Below are 8,815 nucleotides of genomic sequence, written 5' to 3'. Positions count from 1 at the left end.
CGGCAGAAGACAGGCATGTGTCTGTACAAAGATCATTCTCTACCCTGCTTATGGAATGACCTCTTGGGTCCCCCACAAGCACGGATGTGCTAGGACAGCTTCTGACTTGGATAAAGCTGCATTCTTCTTAGAATCACTGTTTCAGTGGTGATTCTTTTTTTACTAAAAGAACTAACTAGAACACATGGTAAGAAATTAGATTTTTATCAATACACAAATAAGTTTACTTAAAATCAACTCAGTTACATATTTAAAAAACGTTTCAGAACCTCGCCCCACCAATGTCCATGAACCAAAAATAGGTTCAGGTGAAACCTACAGTCCAACCTAGAAGAAGGAAACAGTGACAGTCCAGGTATCAGCTGACTCATTTCTCTGGTCATGGTGACAGTTACAAACAAAACACATCTCTTGCCTGGATGAGTAGGAAGAATTCACATAAAACATCTATGAAGGAGAACTGGTAATATCAGAAGAATTTTAGCACTTCAATTGAATATAATTATCTATTATCCTTTTCTTGATTTAGTTTCTGCAGCTCATGGAAACTTACTTCAATCTTGTTGAGCTCGGAACAAATGCGTATCTGTGGTTTCACAAACTTGTAAAGACTTAACATTAGCCTTTTTGCTTCTGGTATCATTACCACAATGGTAAACTTAGCATCCAGAAGGAGGCATATCCAATCCACAGTCTGGTTCAAGGTTGGAAGGTGCAGTCCAGGAAGAGTCATAGTAGCATTTTCACTACACTTCAGACAAAGGAAATACAAATCCTGGAGAAATAGAGTGACATGTTGTGCTGGGATATCTTTCAAGTGCAGCAGAAGAAGCATTTCGCTATAAGCAGAATGAAGAATTGCATTTAGCAGCGCTGCTCTCTTGGGGACCACAGGGCACTGGGTGGTCTCCTCAGCTGTGTCCTGAGGTTTTTTTGTTTAAATTCCTATCACAGTTATCACAGTTTTGTTCATCAGGATTGAAACCGTTTTTGAAGAATTTCCGTTTGCTCATCCATTTTCTCCTCTTGTACAGAATCACTATAGTCAGAAACTGATACCATATTGATTTCTGTTTCCTGAAGACTGTCATCACTAATGCTTAAGAAAATTTTTAAGTAAGCGCAGGTGATCGATTTGGGAATGTCAGGGAACTGCTGTAGACACAGCTGTAACATCTGCACATCTGTCTTTTCCAAGGAAACCGCCATCAGGCCAGGGCACAAGCTGTAAGAAAGCACATGTGTTTGGATAAGCTGCATCAGAGAGTTCTGAGGATGGCTCTGCTTTATGTCATCCCAGAAGTTCTAACACTGTGTCCCCAATAATAGTATGAAAGTTGTGTATCCACTTAATAGCCAAAAATTTACATAGTTCTACTTCAATGTGTTTTTCTGAATCTTTGTTTATCGTTGATAAAAGTTGTTCAGATGCTGGAGGCTGTACACTCACTTCAATTTTTCTCCTCCCTAAAATTCTCTTCGACTGCTCTGAGTTCTGGGATCCAAATCCATATCACCAAGATGTCTCCCAGTTTACAAAATGAGGCACAGTGTGAGTGCCTAGATCTTGACTATGCTTGAGTTTCCCAAGAGCACCCACTAATGAAGACTCTTCACACTTGTGTGGAATCACAGTAAGAAATTTTCCATGTAGCATAAATAAATCTTCCCCATAATACCAGCGTTGACCGCTCGTCCCCTGTGGTAACTCTTTGGAAGTCTGTAGTGTTTGAAATTCTGTGTTCCATGTGGAAAGGCATTCCTTGGAAGCTGGTAGTGGCAGTCCTGGTCTGCTACGTGATCTTGATCGCTTGCAACACTACTTCGAGCATTACCAGACACCACAGTCTTGAGCAACAGTGATCTAACTACTGTCTGATTTTTTTTCTGGGTCACTCGGATATATTGGTATCAAGGTTTCATATATACATCCATCAGTGCTAAATGACATGAAAGAGATGAATTTCAGATCCACAGATGCAGTAAAATTCTGTATAACAGATTTTTCTTCTTGTCCAAGTAAGAGTGTGTATTTACTTAAGGTACGTGAGCTAAATGTTTATACGTAAGCAAAGTAATTTCCATGTTTTTCAGTAATAAAGATTAAAACAGGATGCCTAAAGACCATGAAAACCTTTGTCCTCTTAATCACTTCATTGTCAGAGATAAGTTTCAATTTTCTGCTGAGGCTGTGCAAGCACGGCCTCTAAACCATGAACAGCACCTTCTCTGAAGAGTACTAAGGGTTTTTTCCCCTTGTATTGAATGTAGCCTATAGATCTCAGCGGACCATGTAGCTTTAAATACTTTATCCAGGTTTACATCTTCATTATTCCATATTCTCAAAACCTTATTATCATGAACGACAATAAACTCTCCAGTTTGAAAGTTGCACACAGCTGGACACATTATAATTTGACCTTGTTTCCCTGACCAGCTCCCCAAGGGTTTCTGACCAGAAACCTTATAGAGGATGACGGTCCTGTAGTCTCCGTTACTAGAAATTGGTCTGTTTTGTCGTTCTACTCCCCACCAAGGAGTCCATTAGGCCTGGCACCCAAGGGTACCACAGACAACGTGAACTTCTCCTCCAAGGCTGCCATTTTGGACAAACCTACAGACTCCTTATTTTCTTGATAGTGTCCTTTGAAGCAGAAAAATTTCAATTTTAATAATGTCCATTTTATCATTTTTTTCCTATTGTTGCTTTTGCTTTTGGTATCATATCTAAGAAACCAGTGGCTAGTTCAAGGTCAGAAAGATTTTTGTCTGTACTTTCTTCTAGAGTTTTATTGCTTTAGCTCTCACTTTTGGATTGATACATTGGGTTAAGTTTTGTATGTGGTGTAAGATATGGGTCCTATTTTGTTCGTTTCCATGTGTATATCCAGTTGTCCCAGCACAATTTCTTGTAAAGACTATTCTTTTCCCATTTAATTGTCTTGGCATCCTTGTTGAAAATCAACTGATCCTAAGTGTGGGGCTTAAAAATAATTCTACTCGAATGATCTTTATGTCTTTTGCTATGCAGTGCCGTATTTTCTTGATTATTGCAGCATTGGAGTAATATTTGTAATTGGGAAGTATGAGCCTGCCAAATCTGTTATCTTTCAAGATTGTTTTATCTATTCTGGGTTCCTTAGATTTTCATGTAAATTTTAAATTCATCTTGTTGATTTCTGCAAAGAAGCCAGCTACGATTTTAATAGGGATTGCATTATTTGTGTAGATCAGTTTGGAGAGTATTGCCACCTTTACAGTATTAAGTCTTCCAATCTGTGAACACTGAATGTCTTTCCATTTATTTTAGGTTTTCTTCAATTTCTTTCAATAATAAGTTACTATTTTCAGATAATAGTCCTCTGTACTTCTGTTAAATTTATTCTTTTTAAATATTTTTTAAATAATTTATTTATTTTGAGAGAGAGAGGGATACAGAGAGAATCTCAAGCAGGCTCCACGATGTCAGCCTGGAGCCTGATGTGGGTCTTGAACTCATGAACCATGAGATCATGACCTAAGCCAAAGTCAAACACTTAACTGCCCGAGCCACCCAGGTGCCCCTGTTAAATTTATTCTTAAGTATGTTATGTTTCTTGGTGTTATTGTAAATGGAATTTTTTTAAATTTCACTTTTGGTTTGTTCATAGCTAATTTTTAAAAAATATCCAATTGTTTTGGACACAATTAATGCAGCTCCTCCAATTCACTCAGACTCACCTTGCCCACAGTCCTCAGCTGATTGTTCTTGGTGAGCTCCTCGTGGCTCCATGCCCGTCTACCAGCACTGCCAGTTATCTTGACCTTCCCCACAGATTGCCAGCTGCAGCTTTGCTCTATCACGTCTGTTGCCAAGGGAGTCCCAGTGACTCTGGAATCCAGGCCCAACCCAAATGGACTCATGCAGTCTCTGGCTCCTCCTGCCACCGCCCTCTCAAGATAAAACCCAACACCACAAGGCATGGGATGTTGGCATGAGTGCCTATTGGTGACCTTAAGGGTCCAAGTAATACAGCCCGGAATTGTGGTGGGGTAATGCTTTGAGCAGTGCGGAATAGAAGACGGGTGAAAAACAGCAGATTAATTCTCCCCTCTCCCCCCCTCTGATAGACAGTTATGAAGCATGATGCTTCTGAACAGCCAGTCTTAAAATGTTCGGCATGACTGAGCAGTAAGCAACCAGCTGTGTCTCTTTGTGAAGCTCAGAAATGTGTTTGTTTTGCCCTCTTTCCCAGCCTAACTGTCCTTCACTTTTTGTTGCTCTGGGACTAGATCTCCCAGTAAAGAAATAGCCCTTAAGCTTTACCCCAGACTTTAGTTTCTAAAAAAAAAAACAAAAAACAAAACAAAACAAAACCCATACTAAGATAATTATCTTAGTTTTTCATTTACTCACCTGCTTGCAATGTCTATTATAACATAAATAAAGTTTCCCTAAGTGTGTCTGTTTCAGAAGTGTATTATTTTGTTCCCTTGATCTATTTGTGTAGCTTTGCCACTACCACCCAGTTTCAAAAACTATTATTATAGGGGTGCCTGTGTGGCTCAATCAGTTAAATATTCAACTTTGGCTCAGATCATGATCTCACAGTTCATGGGTTCAAGCCCTGCATTGGGTCTGTGCTGACAGCTCAGAGCCTGGAGCCTGCTTCAGATTCTGTGTCTCCCTCTCTCTCTACCCCTCCCCTGCTCAAACTCTGTCTCTCTCTCAAAAATAAATAAACTTAAAAAAATTTTTTTAAACTATTATTATAATTTGATCATATATCCCCAAAGCTTATTCATCTTCAGGTGATTTAGGGTTATAATATATTATAAATTTAATATTTACCTGGATTTGCATCATCATAAGCAGAAGAGTTTATATGAAGTTGAAATAATATGTTCCTTAGCAGTTTGATAGAAGTCACCTGAAAACTTTAGGAGGCTTGGAATTTTTTTCTGGGAAAATTTTTGAATTACCACTTCAATTTCTTTAATGGTTAGAGACCATTCCTTATATAAATCAGTTTTGGAAAGTTACATTTTTTTCAATTTTGATAAGCTGTGTTTTTTTAAGTTATTGATATAAAGTTTACAATTTTCTTTTATTTTCTGTTCAATACCTGCAAAATTTGGTATGGTTTCCTTTTTCAGTCTTAATTGTGCTTACTTAGAATCCTCTGCTTTTTTCTTGATTAAACTTGCTAGAAGTTTATCAATTTCATTAGCATTTTGAAAGAACTAACTTTTGATGTTCTCACTCCCAGTTATTATATATTTTCTATTTTGTTAATATTTTATAAGTATTCTTTTGGGGTTTTTTTAGTTTACTTTTTAAGTTTATTCTATTTGCATTTTAAACTTATATTTTTATTTGTATATTTTCACTTATCTACTCATTTATTACTACCATTTACACCTGTATCCCTTGGGTAGATAACCTAATAGTGCAATTGCTGGCTCAGAAGGTAATTTTATTTTTAATTCTCAGAGGAGCCTTCATATTGTTTTCCGTAGTAGCTGCACCAGTTTGCATTCCCACTAATAGTGCAAAAGAGATCCTTTTTCTTTGCATCCTCACCAACATCTGTTGTTGCCTGAGTTGTTAATGTTAGCCATTCTGACAGGTGGGAGGTGGCATCTTAGTGTGGTTTTGATTTGTATTTGCCTGATGTTGAGCATTTTTTCATGTGTCAGTTGTCTATCTGGATGTCTTCTTTGGAGAAGTGTCTATTCATGTCTCTTTCCCATTTGTTCATTGGATTATTTGTTTTTTGGGTATTGAGTTTGATAAATTTTTTATAGATTTTGTAACCTAATCCTTTATCTGATATGTCATTTGCAAATATCTTCTCCCATTCCACTGGTTGCCTTTTAGTTTTGTTGATTGTTTCCTTCCCTGTGCAGAAGCTTTTTATTTTGATGAGGTCCCAATAGTTCATTTTTGCTTTTGTTTCCCTTCTCTCTGGAGATGTGTTGAGTAAGAAGTTGCTGCAGCTGAGGTCAAAGAGGTTGTAGCCTGCTTTCTCTTCTAGGATTTTAATGGCTTCCTGTCTTATGTTTAGGTCTTTCATCCATTTTGAGCTTATTTTTGTGTATGGTATAAGAAAATGATGCAGGTTCATTTTTCTGCAGGTCGCTGTCCAATTTTCCCAGCACCATTTGCTAAAGAGACTGACTTTATTCCACTGGATATTCTTTTCTGGTTTGTCAAAGATGAGTTGGCCATGTGTTTGTGGGTCCATTTCTGCACTCTCTATTCTGTTCCATTGATCTGAGTGTCTGTTTTTGTGCCATACTTTTAATTTTTTTAAATACTTATTTATTTTTGAGAGAGAGACAGATCTGCTTCAGATGCTGTGTCTCCCTCTCTCTCTGCCTCTCCCCTACTCACACTGTCTTTCTCAAAAATAAACATTAAAAAAATTTTAATATATAAATTTAAACCAAAAATAAAATAGCTGAATTAAAAAAAATCCAGTCTTATATGCGTTGTTTCCTAACTAGAGAGGTGAGAATTTTAAAAATACTTTTGTTTGGCCATTCATATATTTGTTTTCTTTTTTACTATCTTGTTTCGTGTTTATTATTTTTCTGTTTTCATCTTTTGTTTCCTCTTTTTCTTCTTTTTATTATTCTATTTCCCTTCTATTTTTTTGGAAATGTTATATGCTCAATCTCTATTTTTTAATTACTACTCTTGCCATTTAACATGCATACTTAAAGTCTAAGATAATCAGTATATTTATTTTTCTTCCTAATAATATAAAGATATTAGAATAATTTAGCTGCTATCACCCACTTATCAACTCATATATTATATGTTTAGTATTTTGTCTTTATTCAGGTTACCTTTCACAAAGTAGACATTATTGTTATTATTTACCTGCATTTATGCTAACAGTTTTTCTCACCGTTTCTTCTTATCTCTCATACAATCCATTTAGGATCACTTTCTGTCCAGATTGTATCTTTTAGTATTTCTTAGAGTAAGAAACTGTTGGTGCTAAATTTCCAGTTTAACTTGCATAAATAATACCTTTATTTCACTCTCATTCTTGAAAGAAAATTATAAATCTTAATTGATATACCATATGTATGAATACAACGACTTAGTACATAAAAATACCAGTTTTGCTCCAAATTCACCACCATTGAATTATACCACGTTTTTTGTTGTTCTGTTTTGATTTATGGACCTTAAGAAGCTGATCCTAAAATGAAGAATTAATTAGAATTCTTCCAATGAAATGGAAGAGCAAAAGGCAAAGAATAGCCAAGTAATTCTGAAGAGAAAGTATGAAATGAGGCCTCTTCCAGATATTAAGACTTACAAAGATACGATAAATTAGATACTATGGCATTAGCAAAACAACAGAGAGAAAAGACAGCAATGGAAAGAAGAGTCCAGGAACAGACAAACACTTACATTAACTTGATAGTAACATTGGTGGCATTGCCGATCAGTGGGGAAAGATAAGCCATTCAATAATCGCTGCTGCGATAATGGGTACCTCTATGTGAAAGTAAAACTGGGTTTCTACCTCACACCATACACAAAAATTTACATCAAGTTGAGTAAAGACCAAAATACACAAAGCAAACCTTTCAAACTTTCAGAAGAAAATATAGGAGAGGCACCTGGGTGGCTCAGTCGGTTGAGCACCAACTTTGGCTCAGGTCATGATCTCATGGTTCATGGGTTTGAGCCCTGCATCAGGCTCTGTGCTGACAGCTCGGATTCTGGAACCTGCTTCTGATTCTGTGTGTCACTCTCCCTCTACCTCTCCCTTGCTCATGCTCTGTCTCGGTCTCACTCCAACATAAAATTTAAAAAAATACAATAAAATATAGGAGACTATTTTTGTGCTTTCAGGTCGGGAAAGATTGTGTTATCAAGAAAAAGAAATTAGGGGGGCCTGGGTGGCTCAGTCGGTTGAGCGTCCGACTTTGGCTCAAGTCATGATTCCAAGGTTCGTGGGGTTCAAGCCCTGCGTCGGGCTCTGTGCTGACAGCTAGCTCAGAGCCTGCAGCCTGTCTTTAGATCTTGTGACTGCTTTCCTCTCTGACCCTTCTCTGCCCACTCTGTCCCTCTCTCTCTCTCTCTCAAAAATGAATAAAAACATTTAAAAAAATGAAAAAGAAATTTAAACTTTAAGGGAAAGACTATGGGAATTAATTAGACCACATTAACATTTTATGTGCACCTGAAGCCACTGGTTTTTTTTTTTTTTTCCTGATCAAGCTCTAATGTTTAATCATGGAGGTTGCTTATATACACAGCAGGGGGAAGAAAAATTGCAAGAGGAAGAAAGAATGCAGAGAGAGGTACAAGGTACCAGAGAATTTACAAATGTTGACAGATGGTAATCTTAGTTCCTGGGACCAATAGGTATTTACAACTCTCCAGGAGCTAACAGTTATTTACGACCCGCTTGCCGCTTATCTAGCTGTAACATTCCACCAGAGTTAGTTAATACTGTTTTAACTTTTCCACCAGAGTTCTTTAACTCTTTCTTTGGCTCCCAGCAGATTTCATTCTATCTCATTGCCACGTAGTATTTCATTGTATATATAAATCACATCTTTTGATCCATTTGTCAGTTAACGGAGATTTAGACTATTTCCATGATTTGACTATTGTTGAAAGTGCTGCTATGAACATCAGGCTACAAGTGCCCCTGTGTATCAGCACTCCTGTATCCCTTGGGGAAATCCCTAGCAGGGCTATTGCTGGGTCATAGGGGAGTGCTACTGTTAATTTTTTGAGGAACCTCCACACTGTTTTCCAGAGTGGCTGCACCAGTTCACATTCCCACCAACAGTGTAGGAA

At 37.3% G+C, this 8,815-nt stretch overlaps 1 pseudogene; it reads right to left on the bottom strand.

Moving 5' to 3' along the window:
• Positions 1–469: 469 nt before the first annotated feature.
• Positions 470–2,603, bottom strand: LOC115297194 (annotated as a pseudogene).
• Positions 2,604–8,815: the final 6,212 nt, after the last annotated feature.

Source organism: Suricata suricatta, chromosome 7 (genome assembly GCF_006229205.1).
Source record: "Suricata suricatta isolate VVHF042 chromosome 7, meerkat_22Aug2017_6uvM2_HiC, whole genome shotgun sequence".
NCBI classification, from domain to species: domain Eukaryota; kingdom Metazoa; phylum Chordata; class Mammalia; order Carnivora; family Herpestidae; genus Suricata; species Suricata suricatta.
Note: the sequence above shows the minus strand (reverse complement) of the source record. Positions and strands in the feature narration are given on the sequence as shown.